Source organism: Mustela nivalis, assembly GCF_964662115.1.
Source record: "Mustela nivalis genome assembly, chromosome: 10".
Taxonomy (NCBI): Eukaryota; Metazoa; Chordata; class Mammalia; order Carnivora; family Mustelidae; genus Mustela; species Mustela nivalis.
The window spans coordinates 43,521,394-43,536,533 of NC_139029.1; the positions used below are offsets into that span (position 1 = coordinate 43,521,394).

Here is a 15,140-nt window from a genome sequence, read left to right on the forward strand (position 1 = left end):
CCCTTCACTCCAAACAAATACCAGAGAAATGCTGCTCTGTTCCAAGACAGCAGGAAACACCTGCCCTTTAAAACAAAATAAAAGCAAAACAGTGAAAAAGGAAAATCATTATCTAGACAGAACCTTAAAATCCATTTTTCCCTGCACTTTATTCTTCAAAGCCCCTTTCTCTGGAAGACTCTGGCTTTCCTGGAGGACGGAGCTGGAGGAGATGCATCCACCAACCAAAGCAGCCCTCTCCATCACCCCTTTCATGAGAAACACATGGAGGTGGATTAGAGTAATAACCTCGGGGATGGCCAGAGCTCAAGAAGCTCCTGCCTCTCTGGCATGGATGGGGGTTCACCACATGTCCCAAATGGCCCAGCATTCCCAGCAGGAGATGGCAGAGAGCACAAGTCCCCATGTGGCCAGCAGCCTGGGGGTCAGTGAAGGTTACTAAGGCTTCTCCTCAGTCTGAAGATCACCAGGACTTCAATCCTTGCTGCCCACATTACAGAACAGCCCTCTGTTCTGTGTTGGGCCTCTGTGCCCAAGTCAAAGACATGGCTTCCACCTGGAGAAGTTAAGATCAGATCCCAGAGCAGCAGTCACCGCTGAGTCCCCATGTGAAAAAAATCTTTCATGCTTACAAAGCATTTTTGTGTACAATATCTCAAAACTGGCTAAGACTGAGGTCTCTTATCCCTGCAAGCTTACTTCCACTCCTGCGTTCTCAGGATACACCAGTATTCACCTACCATTGAGCTAGAAAGACAACTCAGCATCTTCACTTCATCTCTAGATTATTCTCATATTCAAACGATAAACAGAGGTGGTTGATTATACTTGAGAAATGTCTCCCCAGTATCCCTTCCACTCCACCCCTGGAGCACCTGCCCCAGACTAGGTCTTATGCCTCTCTCGTGGCCTCCACACCACAGCAGCCCTCCTCCACCTGCCAACCCCACAGCAGCCCTCCTCCACCTGCCAATCCACCCTACCTGCTGGTCTGATCTTCCCGCACAGTTACCTTGTTCAAGTCAGTTCTCTGACTTGAATCCCACCCGATTTCCCTTGGGATACATCCAAACTCTTTATCAAGAAACACAAGGCCCCACAGAGGTCAGCTTCATCTCCTCCTTACCACTTCTGCCTTCCACTTTTTTCTCAGGCACCTGTGAGCTGCTTAAAGCCGCATCCCACCGTTTATCATCACCACTCACTTCCTCATGTTTTTCCCTTTCCCTGGGGCACATCTCCCCTCCCTCACAGCCTCCTATTCCGACTCATTCTTTGAGGCACAGCACAAGGATCATCCCCTTGAGGAACCCTTGCCAGGCCTTCCTCACCCCACTCCAGCCACCTGGCAACGGTAGGTGCCTTTTCCACACCACCTTCTAGAACCCAGGTAAGTCATCAGCCCACAGCCCTTTCTGGTTACGTGGTGCACCCAGAATGACAGTCAGCTACTTATGAGCCATTCTTCCCATCTGACTGAGCTCCTCAAGGGCCAGAGCTCTGTTATACCCATCTCTACACCACCTGCTAGTTGCAGCCCTGGCAGAAAGTAAAAACTGAGTAGTGTTGAATGAATGAATCTTCAGTGGACTTGATGTAACTTATGAGTAGAAATGAGGAGTCTAGTGTAATTCCAAGTTGGATCAGCTAGACAGTGATGATTTCTGCAAGCACAAGAAACAGAGGATGAGTGAAGGGTTAGGGAGCAGACGGCCACCTGCATCAGGTAGAGACTTCACCAGGCAGTGGGGTCTATGTATACGTCTGGAGTTCAGGAAAGCGTCTGGGGAGAGAGATCATGTGGGGAATCACTGCAATGGGAAATTCCCCAGAGGAAGGTCCAGAGCAGGACAAATAGTGGAGGAACACTGAGCAACACTGGCATTAAAAGGTGGGCAGAAAGAGAGACAACCCCATGCGAATGACGGAGGGGAGCAACCAGGGAGGCAGGAGCTGCTCCATCAGAGTGATGTCAACCAAACCAAAGGAGGAGTGCCTTTCCAGGAGAGTGACACAGTTTCCCAAAGCAACAGTCATGACCACACTTCTTCAGCAATGGGCAAGGCCCTTTATAATCTAGACTTTGCCTAGATTTCCCATCTCATCCCTTCATACCATAGATCCCAATTTGCCTGTATGGTTTAGAATTTCCTGACTATGCTCTACCATTTCACCCTCCCATACATTTGCTCAGTCATTCCTTCTGCCTATGAGGTCCATGTCCACCCACTCTGAAATCATCATCAATCAAATGCTATCTTGAGCTTTTCCTCCTGTAAAGCCTTCTTAGCCTGTGCCCTGCCAACAGAGTGAGCTGACCACTTACATCCTCCTGTAGGCCTGCACTCTTCCATCAACCTGGCTCTCATAGATCACCTGTGGCACTGTATTTTTTTTTCCATGCTTGAGCTGTTTAGGACCACAGGCTGTCCTACATTATTTCTATAATGCCAAGACTAGACACATAGTCTAGCATAAAGTCAGAAGCCCATATATTTTTTTGAATGAGAAAGAATGAAGGACTTTTCACATCAACATCTCTCAGAGAACAAAGCAAGAGAACTGCAAAAACAAAAATCTGGTTAATTAGTTCTCCTTTGTTGGGATTTGGCTAACTGAGATTTTCTTGGAAATGTCCGGGTTAAGTACATAGGATGCTTTAAGTGAATCCTGCCCTGGCCTATATGAGCTCCTGAACATAGTTGCAAATGAACTAATCTGGGTGGGAGGGAGCACCTTTGTGGGGTTATAGAGAAACATCCGTTTGTGCTGAGGCTGCCAAACTGCCTTTCCCTTGCCCCCAGTGCACTGAGGGTGTCTCATAAATGTTAAATAATCATAATGACCATGCTCAAGTGGTGTCAATGGTCATAAAACCTAGCTTTTATGGATGATTCCCTAGTCTCCTGGTGGGTGGTTAGAAATTGAGCAGGCCTGATGTCCAGAGGTCTCCATACAGGCTGCATCTGAGAGACCTGTAAGCTTGGGTGGCAGAAAGGGGATCCAATCACAAGCTAGGACGCCCAACCATTGATTGATTGAGGAAGGCCACCCACACAGAGCCTTCTGGAATCCATTGGTGAGTCATGGGCCAAAGGATTATGTCTTCAATATGGGCCATTGGACCTGATACCGAGGCATTTCCTGCTTACAGCTTAGGGGAGCTATCCTTAATGAGGGTGATGACCTGTAGGTCTAAGAAATAACCAGATGAGAGGAAAACCCTAGTTTCATTTACCCCTCATGGGGCACGGCTTCCTAAGCTTTTTCTGATTGTATATTCTCCAGCAGACCTCAGTTTACATTCATTCATTCATGACATCATTATTTATCTGTTGTATTCATTCTTTCCATGGACATTAACTAAGTACCTGGGCTAGATGTTAGAAGCACAGAGATAAATAAGACATGGTTTCCACCCCTGTTGGGTCAACTGTAAGGAGATAAGAAGGATAACAATTTTCACATAATGTGTTCACTATATATAGCCATTGAGGTATGTACAAAGGGAAGAACGGTGATCAGAGAGCTGATGTTTGTAAAGGATTAACAGAGTACCACCAAGCAGGTAAAAGGGAGGAAGAGGGGATACCAGGTATCCAGAGGCTGTAGGAGGCATTTGAAACAATCAGATAAATAGAGTGAGAGCAGTAGCAAAATGGGGGTGATGACCAGGACCTCCACTTCCATAATTTCAGGGGCTACAACCATATCAGAACCTACAGTCATGTGGCACATTATCAGCCCCCCACACCCCTAGTTAGGAGACCTGGCTTCAATTCCTGGCTCTGCTTCTAACTAGCTGTATGGTGCTCTTAGACGGTGCTCTTCCTATTTCTCAGTCTCTTCAAGTGCAGAATAAAGAAGCTGGACTGGATAGCTTCCAAGTATCCTCCTCCCTCTAGAGTCCTCTATGAATCTACGAGTCTAAGCAGAGCTGAAATGATGTGGGGCTCAAAGCTTGTCCTTTAGGACTGAACGAGATATTGTTCTTGGAAATTAGACTTTAATCTTTGCCCAAGTCTTGATTTGTACATAGGCCGATTAAACATGGATGTGTAGATATTAGCACTCAAAGGGAAATTAAGGCTCACTTAACCCAAGTGGTTCCTTTTTGAGAACATGAGACTAAGGACCAGACAGAGCAAATGATTCACCCAAAGGTAAACAGCAAGTTGGATCAGGACCAAGACTCAGGTTAGGAGAGAAGTGTACTTTGCACCAAGCCAAGTAATTACCAAGTTTAACCCTGATTCCTTCCAAAACTCTGTAATGGCAGAGCAGCCAGCTGACCAAAACTATAGATTTAGGATCACAGCACATCTTCACCTGGTATTTCTTTGAAATATGGGACTTCCAAACACTTTTCCTCAGAAGCGAATTTAATCCATGTATATATTCAAGTTACTTTAGACGTGACCAAAATATTTTAAAACTATCCATTCTGACACCCAAACAGAAACCCATGTGCGATCCAAGCTCCTCCCTCTCCCTTCTGTTGTCTCCTGCCAGATCCAAAACACGTCCCTCTCCTTGTGCCACTGCAGATCTGTTCCAGAGCCACACCCTCAGCTCCCTGGGCTATTGCATTAGTGGGCTAACTGGTCTCCCACCCTGCAATGCATCTTCCTCTTTGCAGCCACCATGACTCTGGGGACACTCCCAGTTCTGGGCAAGCCAGGGACACTCCCACACCTGCCAGATAAAACCCAGACTCTGCAGCATGGCATACCACACCTTTTGGGATTCTGCCTCTCCCATGCCTCAAGGCACACGAGGATTACTAGTAGGTCTGCAGATATTCCATGCTCTCTCGGGTCTCCGTACCCGAGACTGTTGTCTATGTCCAGAAGGTGCCCCCCTCCTCAAATCTAGCTGCCTCATACATCCCTCCTTTATTTGTCTGGTCCAGGTGCAAAATACCACAGACTGAGTGGTACAAAAAACAGACTTCTATTTTTTCACAGTTCTGAAGGCTAAAATCTATAATCAAGATGTAAACAAATTCAATTTACCATGAGAACCCTCTTCCTGCTTAGGGACAGCTGCTTTCTCTGGCGACTTTACACACCATTTCCTCTGTGTGTGCATGGGAAGGGAGCTCCCCAGCAACTCTGTCTCTTCTTACAAGGACACCAATCCTATTGGACTTGGGCCTTATCCTAATGAACCCCATTTAACCTCATTTAGCAATATATGAACTTAGGAAAGGAGAACAAAACTCAGGCCATAACACTTCTATGACAGTTCTTATCTCTATGAATTAGGATGACTTATTTTCATATCTGTCTCCTCTGGAAGTCTTTTGGAAACTCAGAATGGTCTCTGAATCCTTACATCAGTGAGGACCAGTCCAGGTTTTATAAGCCCAAGGACTGAGTCTTATAAGATGTGGTAGGCCCTCAGAAAAGGGTGAACAATTAGGTATGAATGAATTTAGAAAGGGCCCATGCAAGTGAGGGACCCTGGAGTTAAGCTCATAATACAAAGCCTCACCAGACGCTAAAAAGACCACAGGTTGGGCTGCATTACAACTTCTCCTTTCTTTGTGGGCAGATAAGTTCATTACCTGCACCTCATTATTTCTGCATATCTAAAATGGGCTTGTAACAACTGCTGTGTGAGGTCTTTTTGAAAATGTAATTAGGTAATCTGGAAGGATATTATATATTTATGTGTTCACTACCTGTGTTTCCAACTACAGGGTATGCTCTGTGAAAAAGGGGACTAGCCCTGATCATGTCCATGATGGTGCCCTGAAATGGCTAGATGTTCAACACTGCTGACAGAATAAAGGTAGTATTTGTTAGTCCCTGAAAGACTGGTGCCTGGTACCCATCAGTAAGTAACTTTTCCTGAAACTATTGCTGTTATTAGTGAATCTTAGTTAAATGAAAAAGGAAGAGAAAGAACATATACCAAGACTTGGAAGACAAAAATTACTGTATGCTAGACTCTGGGAAGCATTATAATTCAAAATTGCCTACTGCCCTAAAACACTTTTAAAGCAGAATAATAAAATATCTGGAAGGAAGAAAAGAAGGAAAAAAGGGCAGGGGGTGGGTAAGGAGGGGGAAAGATAAAGTGAGGATGCTGGGGGAGTGGTGGGGAGGAGAGAGAGAGAAAGAGAGAAAGATGGCAAAACAACACAGAAACCCCTCCAGACAGTGAGTAGAATCCAAACAGGAAAGCCCCAGAAACTGGACAGGTTTCTCTGGAGACTGAGTATGTTTATTCCTTGTGTAGCAGCTACCTCCATATGCACCAGGGAATAGAGGGTGCTGGTAGGTGCTTACCAGTGGGCTGAAGAAGCAGGGTCAGGAGCAGCCTCAGCAGACAGCCTCGAATCGTGCCAAGCCCAGTCTCTTGCAGCTTGGAGCTGAAAAGCCAATCCAACATTGCTCTGAACTCTTCACCCCAATCAATTAAGAGAAATCCCATCAAAAACCCCAAACAAATATGCCTGGCCTGACCTTGATGATTCAAGCTAAAGAGACATTGCTGCTCCTGGAAGAATCTGTCCTTCTTAAATAGCTCACACTCATGGTGGAGGAGTTCAGAGAGGCAGACTGAATCCCAGCACTCGAGAGCTGAAAGGTACTTATAGCCCAAAGCACATGTCCCGTCAATGCCACAGAACCTCCTCATTAGTGTTGTTAGGAGAAATTTCCTAAAGTGATCTGGCTTCCTACACAGACCATTTAATTCTCACACTTGACCGTGTCAGTAACTCTGACTCATAGTTCAAGAATAAGAGTGTGACCTTGGCTTCACAGACCTTGTTTCATTTCTCACTCCACTTCCGAGGCACCGTGTGAACTCAACCAAATATCTTTACCTTTCTTGACCTCCATTTTAATTTCACCCTCCGCAGGACGGATACTGGTATTTACCTTACATTCCTGTTGTCAAGATGAAGTAACGCATTTACTTAAAAGCAGGTATTTTTAGTGCTGAATAAAAGGTGATTTCCCACCTTATCTCTTCTTCCCCATTCCCTCCACTCCTTTCCAGCTTTGTTCCTAACAGGTACTGTGAAAGATGCAAGGTAGAGCACAGGGTATTTGCTCAGAGGAAGCTCAGCCCCAGTCGAGCTTCAGTTCCCGTGTCTATAAACCATGAAGGTGGGGGCACATGGGCGGCTCAGTGGGTTAAAGCCTCTGCCTTCAGCTCAGGTCGTGATCCCAGGGTCCTGGGATCAATCCCCACGTCAGGCTCTCTGCTCAGTGGGGAGCCTGCTTCCCTTCCTCTCTCTCTGCCTGCCTCTCTGCCTACTTGTGATCGCTGTCAAATAAATAAATAAATTTTTAAAAAATAAAAATAAAACGCGAAGGTGGGAAGACATGGCCTCTCCAGACCCATGCTCCCTAACCAACTTCTGGGACACCACATGACTGTGTAACCAGGCTGTGGGCCAAGCTACAGGGATACACAGAAGTCCCTTTCCTGTCCTCTAGGAGCTCACAGAAGACTCTAACCAAAGACAAGGAAGAGAAAAAACCCACAGTAAGCATGATATTACATCAACACTGTGAAGAGCTCAGAAGTCATGGAGAAGGAGAGGAAATAGCTACATCAGGGGCCAGTGATGAGATGGTCAAGGGGGAAACCCAAGAAGAACTATAGTTCTCCTTGTCTGATTAAAAAATAGGAAATAAAGGGGGAAAATGGTAAAAGGAAGTAGAAGTTCACCAGCCAGGGCAAACTATTTCTGGGCATCGCAGATTCTGAAGAGAATCTGGCATATACAAACTCTTACATGTATTTAGTCCTCTGGATTCTGTGATTATTAAGGCTGGTGGGAAGCAGTATAAAATCAAAGGAGACTGAAAAAAAGAAAGAAAATGAAAGAAGAGGAGGAAAGAGAAAGGAAGAAAGAAAGGAAACTACCTTTGGTTTCCCTTCTATGTCTGAAATCCCATAGCAGGACACTTTACTTATTCACTCCATGAGTGGAAGAAAAGAGGAGGGCAGGGGTAGAAGAAGGAAGAGTGAAAGAAAGAAGAAACCTGTAAGGTGGATAGTATCTTCTTTGTAAACATGAGGATAGGAAAGCCATCAGATGAAATGTCCTGACTAAGGCCACACAGCAATAAGAAGCAGAAGCAGGATTGAGAGCCAACTACACCTGACTCCAAAGCTCATCCTCCTTTCAGGGTAACCTGATGCCTGTGGCAGAGTCTACTATATCCCTCAAATGATGGCATAAATGGAAAGGGATAGTCTGAAGGGCCAGGACATCACAGACTTAGGAATATAAAGAACAGAGCCAAGAGCGCTTCTACATGCCCAAAGAATCCTGCCACTCCTACAATTGACTTCTCCCTTTGTTACTGAGTTAACCCTGGGCAAATTGCCTAACCTCTATACACTCCCAGTGGCCTTATCTGTAAAATCATTTGATGAAGGAGACTGGATTAGCTAAACTCTTGAGCTCTGTTAGAGCTTGAAGTCCTTAGAGTCTACTCACATCACAGAATTTCACAGCTAAAAAGGACTGTGGAAATTAGTCTTTCTCAAGCTTGAGAAATGGCTAGATCCCATGGCAGCAATCTCTATTTGGCCCCTTTATCTGTTCTCTTTTGTTTTGCATAGCAAAAGAATTTTTAGTTCGTCTCAAGGATGCCCAGCTAAAGAGATTTCTTGGCCTCCCTTGAACATAAGGGTGCACACATGACCAAATTATGGGCAGAGGGATGTGAAAAGAAGTGATATGTGCAACTTCTGTCCTTAAAAGGAAATGGTAGGCTCTTGCCTTTACTCCTATCCTCCTTCCTGCTGGATGGAATATAGACTTGATGGCAGAAACTAGGGCCACAATCTTGGATCGCAAGATGGAAGGTGTGTATTGAAGACTATAGAGCAACATGATGGAAAAATCTGAGATCCTGATACTTGAGAATCCATCATTCTAGCCCTGGGGTGCCTATCTGGACTTTGTACACGAGAGAAATAAATTCCTACTTGTTTATGCCACTATCTTCTAACAGATGCAACCCTTTAAAAGAAAAAAAAAAAAAATCACATATTCCCCAGTTTGGGAAACATACTACATAAAAAGTGAAACCGGGAACCTTTTAGATGTTTTCAGGCTGCTGCCAAAGTCATTCATATAAAATCTCATGTCTGTCCATGGAAAGATGGGTCAAGATGGGTCACCTAAATAAGCTGGATGATATTTATGTTGAATGGGGAAAGAGTTGGATAATCATTTAATTTATATGTGAAATTATAAAAATGATCACAAGACTTTTTAATTGCCCTCACCTCTACCTTAAGCCCAGGGACCAGAGGAGCCGATTGAGAGGGGAAATGTTCAATCTAATTGTTTCAAACTAAATTCCACTATGATTCCAGGGCAATATCTAGTAGAGCCCAAAGTCCTGAGAGGGTAAAGACAAGGTGCAGTTGAAATCAGGAGAACTCCAGGCCCCCAAACTGCCTCAACCACAGCACCACCATTTTCATCTGGATTATATACTATGGGGCCACAGAAGAGTTCAAAGAACTCTGTTGTTCACATTTCAATAAGTGAAACCTTCTGGTTAATAGAGGAAGGAACTAGTATCCCGAAAGAGGAAGTGACTTGCCCACAACCACATAGTGAGGAAGAAGCCAAGTTCCCAGGCCTAAAAATCAGCTTCAATCACCTGAATCAGAGCTACTGAGCAGACCACACAGCTTCCAACCTGTAGACCACCTGACAAGGCTCTTGCAATTCCTCAGCCCACCCCTATGCCAGAAATGGAGCTCCCCTTTCATTAATAATTTTTAAGTGACTCTCTCAACTCCATTGGTATTTCGGCCAGAAGAGAAAGAGCCTTTGACCGCAGCAGGTGGTCACAGCCTGAGGATGAGCCGATGAATTCCCATACAGGCCCCGGAAAGTCACGGGTCACCTAGCCTGCTCAGCTGACCCAGAGGGAGAGAATTTCTTTCCAAATCAGGATGGGCAGTGACAGCAGATGGTGGAAAAGTGTCATAGTTCCTTTAGTACTGTGATCACAACCAAAGGTCACTTCAGCTCCAAGGTACAATCAGGTAGGTGCCTGATGTCAGGAACAGGCCCCCAAATGTGTCAGCAGTGGTTTCGGCCACACAGATGAAAATTAAAATATTTATTCATGGGAATGATCCAAAAGTTCCCAGTTCTCATTACATACAGTGCAAGAGGGAAGGTCCCTTCTGATTCAGTAATAGACACCAGAAGCCCATCATCTCACTAGAATGTAAATTCATTCCTCCAGGGCAGGGAATTATGTGGACTTTGCTCACTACTATTTCTACTTCCCTCCAACAGCAAACTGAAAGTGATGCCCACTGATTATTTAGTTCATGAGTGAATAAATTCCTCTGCCAATCCTTCCAACTTAGTCTCAATTCCCCCAGGGTTCCACTCACGCTCCCTTCTAGTCACACTGAACACCTGCAGGTTCCCAAGTGAAAGAACCACTTTCCCAAGCCTGCAGGTTCTATACATGTTCCTTCCTCACCTGAAATGGACTCTTCCACCTTTGCCTTCTACTGGACCTTTACACCTCAGTCTTGACATTCAGGGCTGCGATGGTCAGATCTGTAAGCTGTTCACCAGGCAGGAGTGACCAGCCCAGGGGGCAACTGGAAACACAAATATCTGCTTGGGCTCAGCTGGCCAAGCTGTGCACTCTAGTATGGGGTTGCATTTGCCCTGGGGGGTAGAGGGGGAAGGCGGGCGGCACCTTTTTCAATTTTTCATGAAGTTTCCATAAGGGTTGTTGTGGCCCTGTGGACATCAGTTCCTCCAGAGAGTCTTTGTCCATTCCCAGAGTAGCTGAGGATCCACTCACAATGTCTGGTTTTGTCTCTCCCCCCCTTGAGGCTGTGAGTTCCTCCGCTGTGGGGCTGTTTTGTTAGAAGTTGTCTCATCCATCAGGACCCTGCCAGGCCCACAGTGGGGGTTCAAGAAATGTTTATTGAATGACTGAATGAATAATGACTGAGTTCTAGAGAAGGAACTGCATTTTGCAGGGTCACACAACCAGTGATTGGCAGCGCTGGCTCAAGCCCCCCAGACCTCCTGGAATCGAGTCCAGAGCTGCCTTCCACAGTAGAAGCCCTCCTTCTAAATAACCCTTCTGGAAGCCAAGCCTTCAGAGACACCTAAGTTAGCAGTGAAGACAAGCCAGAGGAGCTAAATTAATTTTGAGAAGTCTCATGCATCTTATTCACTAGGTCAGTGAGGGTTACTCATGAAGAGAAATACTTGGGAGGGGGGCTCATTTTTCCATCCCCAATTCATAACTCTATTCATCACTCTTCACCCAGATTTAAGAGGTGCTAACTGAGTTCCAGCAGGCCCCATGCCTCTAGTGTAGGCTGTCTTGACCGGGCTTTGCCTCCTTGATTCTTAACCTCCAAACCTAAACCAAAGTAGCTTTATCAACTGGCTTCTCTCAAGGATCCTAGAGCTAAAAACATCTCACACTTTGGTTTTGGGGGGATAAAGTGATCCAGATCTCCTGAGGACATGCCGCACAGGAGAAAGTGAGGAGGAATGCAGAAAAGCACCACAGTAGCAGTCAGGAGACCCAGGTCCCTGTCCTGTTTGAGCAGGAAACTCCTCATGGGAAAAGTGATATTTGACCATACAACCAGGCCAGGACTAGAGCTATTTTGCCTGTAGAGGCCAATATCCCCAAGGCACTGTCAGAAAGATGTGAGTCGGGGCACCTGGGTGGCTCAGTGCGTTAAAGCCTCTGCCTTCAGCTCAGGTCATGATCCCAAGCTCCTGGAATTGAGCCCAGCATCAGGCTCTCTGTTCAGCAGGGAACCTGCTTCCCCCCTCTCTCTCTGCCTACCTCTCTGCCTACTTGTGATCTTTGTCTGTCAAATAAATAAATAAAATCTTAAAAAAAAAATAAAAGAAATAAAGAAAGATGTGAGTCAAGAGGAGAGTTGTTATGGCCTTTCCTAGCTAAGGTGGGGTTGTGCTAGATGGACCAGAAAGAAACCAGACCTGTTCTCCACTGTGGGCTGTCCACCACCTTCTCACTCTGTGACCTTGGGCAAATCACCAAACATCTCTGAGCTTCAGGTCTGCATCTGAATAAGGGGGTGATACACATTTTTACTTCTGAAAGATTTGTGCTTGTTTCCTCAAGCACCTCTTATCTACTTTACAGATAACAGAGGACTGAAGAGCCTGGGCTCCGGGCTGAGATTTGCAGTGTGATTTTGGTTAAGTTACTTCTATCTCAATTCTCTCCTTCATAGAATACTTGTAAAAATATTGTCTTTTGCCCAAATACCTCATTAGTTACAGGAGCTAAAAGAGACTTAAGTATGTAAATAAAGTACTTTATTTAGTAAGTACTAAACAAGTGTTAACTACTCTTTCAGGATGAGAGTGACCACTGAATTATTAAGAAAGCCAGACCACAGCATCAAGGGTGGAGAACGTGCATCCCAGGCCCATTTGGGGTTCTTAAATAATTCCTTATCCTCTCTGGGCCTCCATTTATTTCCTCAGGGAAATGAAACGATGGGGGACCCGCAAGGGTCTTCTAAGCATTCCATTCTGAGAGTCCGGGTATCTGCCCCCTTGGAACCTGCTCCCTAAGCCTGAAGCATGTGTCTCCGCTGTGATCTCCCTTACTCATCCTCACTGGCCAGGTTACATTTAATTTCATCTGGGGATGCTTCACCGAATCACACAGAAACAGACACACACAAAAAATGAACGCTGGCATCTTCCCTTGCTGTTAGCATTCAGCAGAAACAGCACTGACTACTTCACTGATCATGAGTTTCTCTCCTCTCCGCACCCAGCCAAGCCGGTACCCCTGGAGGGCATGGCGCAGGTGCAGTATTACGAAGCGCCTAGGCTATCAAAGCAGATCTGGGCCAACCCGAATTCTGTCGCTAACATCTGGATGATGTTCGCCACGTCACTTCAACCCTTCCTTATCTAAAAAGAGGCAGCCGAGTATCTACATCATAGAGTTGTGAGGATTCCATGCAGGGACGGCGAAGAGCTGGGGCACGACAGAGTTTCTTGAAAAGGCTGGAAGTTGCCCTTTTTCTCTGGAAACGTCCCCTGGGCGTGGCACAAAGCACGAAATCCACTGCAGGAGGGCCCTACGCCCGGCTCCGACCTGCTTGGAAATCCAAAGCCTCCCACCGCCCCGCCGTCCCCACGGGTAAGCCGCAGCCACAAAGAGTTAACAGCCACAAAGAGTTAACCACTTTTCTGTCCCCAGTCCTCTCAAAAGCAGGCCGGGCTTATCCCATGGGGCCAGTGCCCGCCCCGCCCTCCGCGGGCCCCCTCCCCAGGCCGCGGCGGAGGGAGAACGCCAAACAAAACCCTCCTGCTCTGATCAAGTCGCCCCAAGCACGGTCCCAGACAAGCGTACTGCCGCTGCACGCAGCATTCTGCACTCGCAGTCTAAATCACAGCGATGGGCATGAAAAGCAAGGAATTGGGGTCCAGGCGGCCCCCACGCCCCAACCCCTACGCCCCGCTCCAACGCGATACCGAGGACTCTGGGGCCCAAGCCAATCGGGAAGGAGCTCCGCCAGCTTACCGCCGGGTCTCCGCCCCTGGTACGCGGGACAGGCCCCGCCCCCGGCACGCGGGCTTCCAATCAGCGCCTCCATCCGCCTCCCGCCACCTGCGTGCTGGCCCGGAGGAGCTGCCCCACCTCCCAGCCCCCTCGCAGGCGCGCGGGAAAGCTGGCAGAGAACAGCCACAGGGCTGGGGCCTCGCGCGCAGAAGTAACCCTGACAGAAGTGCCACTCACCTCCTCCCGGAAGTCAGAGTATGCGCCACACGGGAAAACGACGCAGAGGCTATGACAAAAAGGAAAAGGAGAATTGGAGAATTACAAAGTGTTCCTGGAGAGGGGGAAAAAAAAAAACTCCATATATATGTAATATATATAAAAATCCCTACTCCAAAAAAATAAGTAATTTTTAAAAATTACAAAAAATAAAAACCCCTACCCCGCCTCAGAGATTCAGTGATCCACGGCTCCCATCCCTCCCGCGGCTCCAAGGCCAGGCTCCCTCACCTTCACGGGGCCTCGGCCCTGGGCCCACCACCGCGCCCCCAAGCTGGTTAAAGCCCGCCTCCCGTCTGCCCTCACGTGCGCCGGCCTCGGGGACTCTGCCAAGGTCCGCACCACCTTGCTGACTGGTCTCAATAAATTCCTGTCACCAACTCCAAGTCCACTGCGTTTCCTGAGTGGCTCTTTCCCTAAAGGACCACCGACATCTCTCTTACCAGCCCCGGCACCTCCTGCCCTATCCTGACTTAAGGCGCCTAATCTTGCCCCTGTTTAACTGCGGAGGTAGATGCCATGCGGCCGTACCGCACACGTGCCGCCGAGGCCCGGCCCCGCATCTCCATCCGCGGCGGGTCTTCTGCCCACCCTCGCCCTCGTGCTTCAGCATCTGCAGGTGGCACTCCCGGTTTCCTAGGCCTTGCCCCTGCAGGCGCTCTGTGACCCGGGTCTTCTTGCCCATACTGTCACTTGCCCCTCGCACCTCAGTCATTTCCCTTTGGCACACAGGTTTTCTCCAATCTTTAGAAACAAAAGCAAACCAAAACCAAACCAGAAATAAAAATCTCTTCTGGTTCTGAATCTTCCTCCAACTTCCTACCCGTTTCTCTACACTCTACAAAGCAACTCAAGAACAATCTAGGCCAGTGGTGGTCAAGCTTATTTGGTTCACCTACCCCCGAAAGAATATGGAAAAATTATGTACTCTAAAGCACATTTTTAACCTAGCGTCTAAAGTTGTTCATTTTATGTTTATGATCTCATCCATCCCTGAATCCCTGTCATGTATACACGCTTGTAGATGCATGGCGTTTACTTTACATGAATGGTCACCAGAAATCTCCCAGCACTCTCTCAATGCCATACGCTTTTAATTAATTTAATTAAGAGAATTCTGTAAATGCACAACAGAATCTAATTTTTATGCAGTTACATGAACTTCATCATAAATAAATTCGCAAATTTGAAAAAAATGTTCATTTTAAGTTTAAAGAGTTGCAAACATAATGATTTATGAAAATTCGTAAATATCGACATCATAAAAATATTTACTCTTTTAGGTGTATCCCGGTGAATTTAAATATAGCATTCTGATGCTTA

At 46.7% G+C, this 15,140-nt stretch overlaps 1 protein-coding gene across 1 annotated transcript in view; it reads right to left on the reverse strand.

Annotated features, from left to right (window-relative positions):
• Nucleotides 1–14,345, reverse strand: part of LOC309843189 (uncharacterized protein) — a 657,188-nt gene extending 642,843 nt beyond the window's left edge. Inside the window, exons 1-3 of the mRNA XM_082688548.1 lie at nucleotides 14,049–14,345; nucleotides 13,779–13,827; nucleotides 6,297–6,379 (exon numbers count right to left, since the gene is read on the reverse strand). The gene's annotated coding sequence lies outside the window, so the exon portion shown is untranslated. The remainder of the gene's footprint in view (nucleotides 1–6,296; nucleotides 6,380–13,778; nucleotides 13,828–14,048) is intronic.
• Nucleotides 14,346–15,140: the final 795 nt, after the last annotated feature.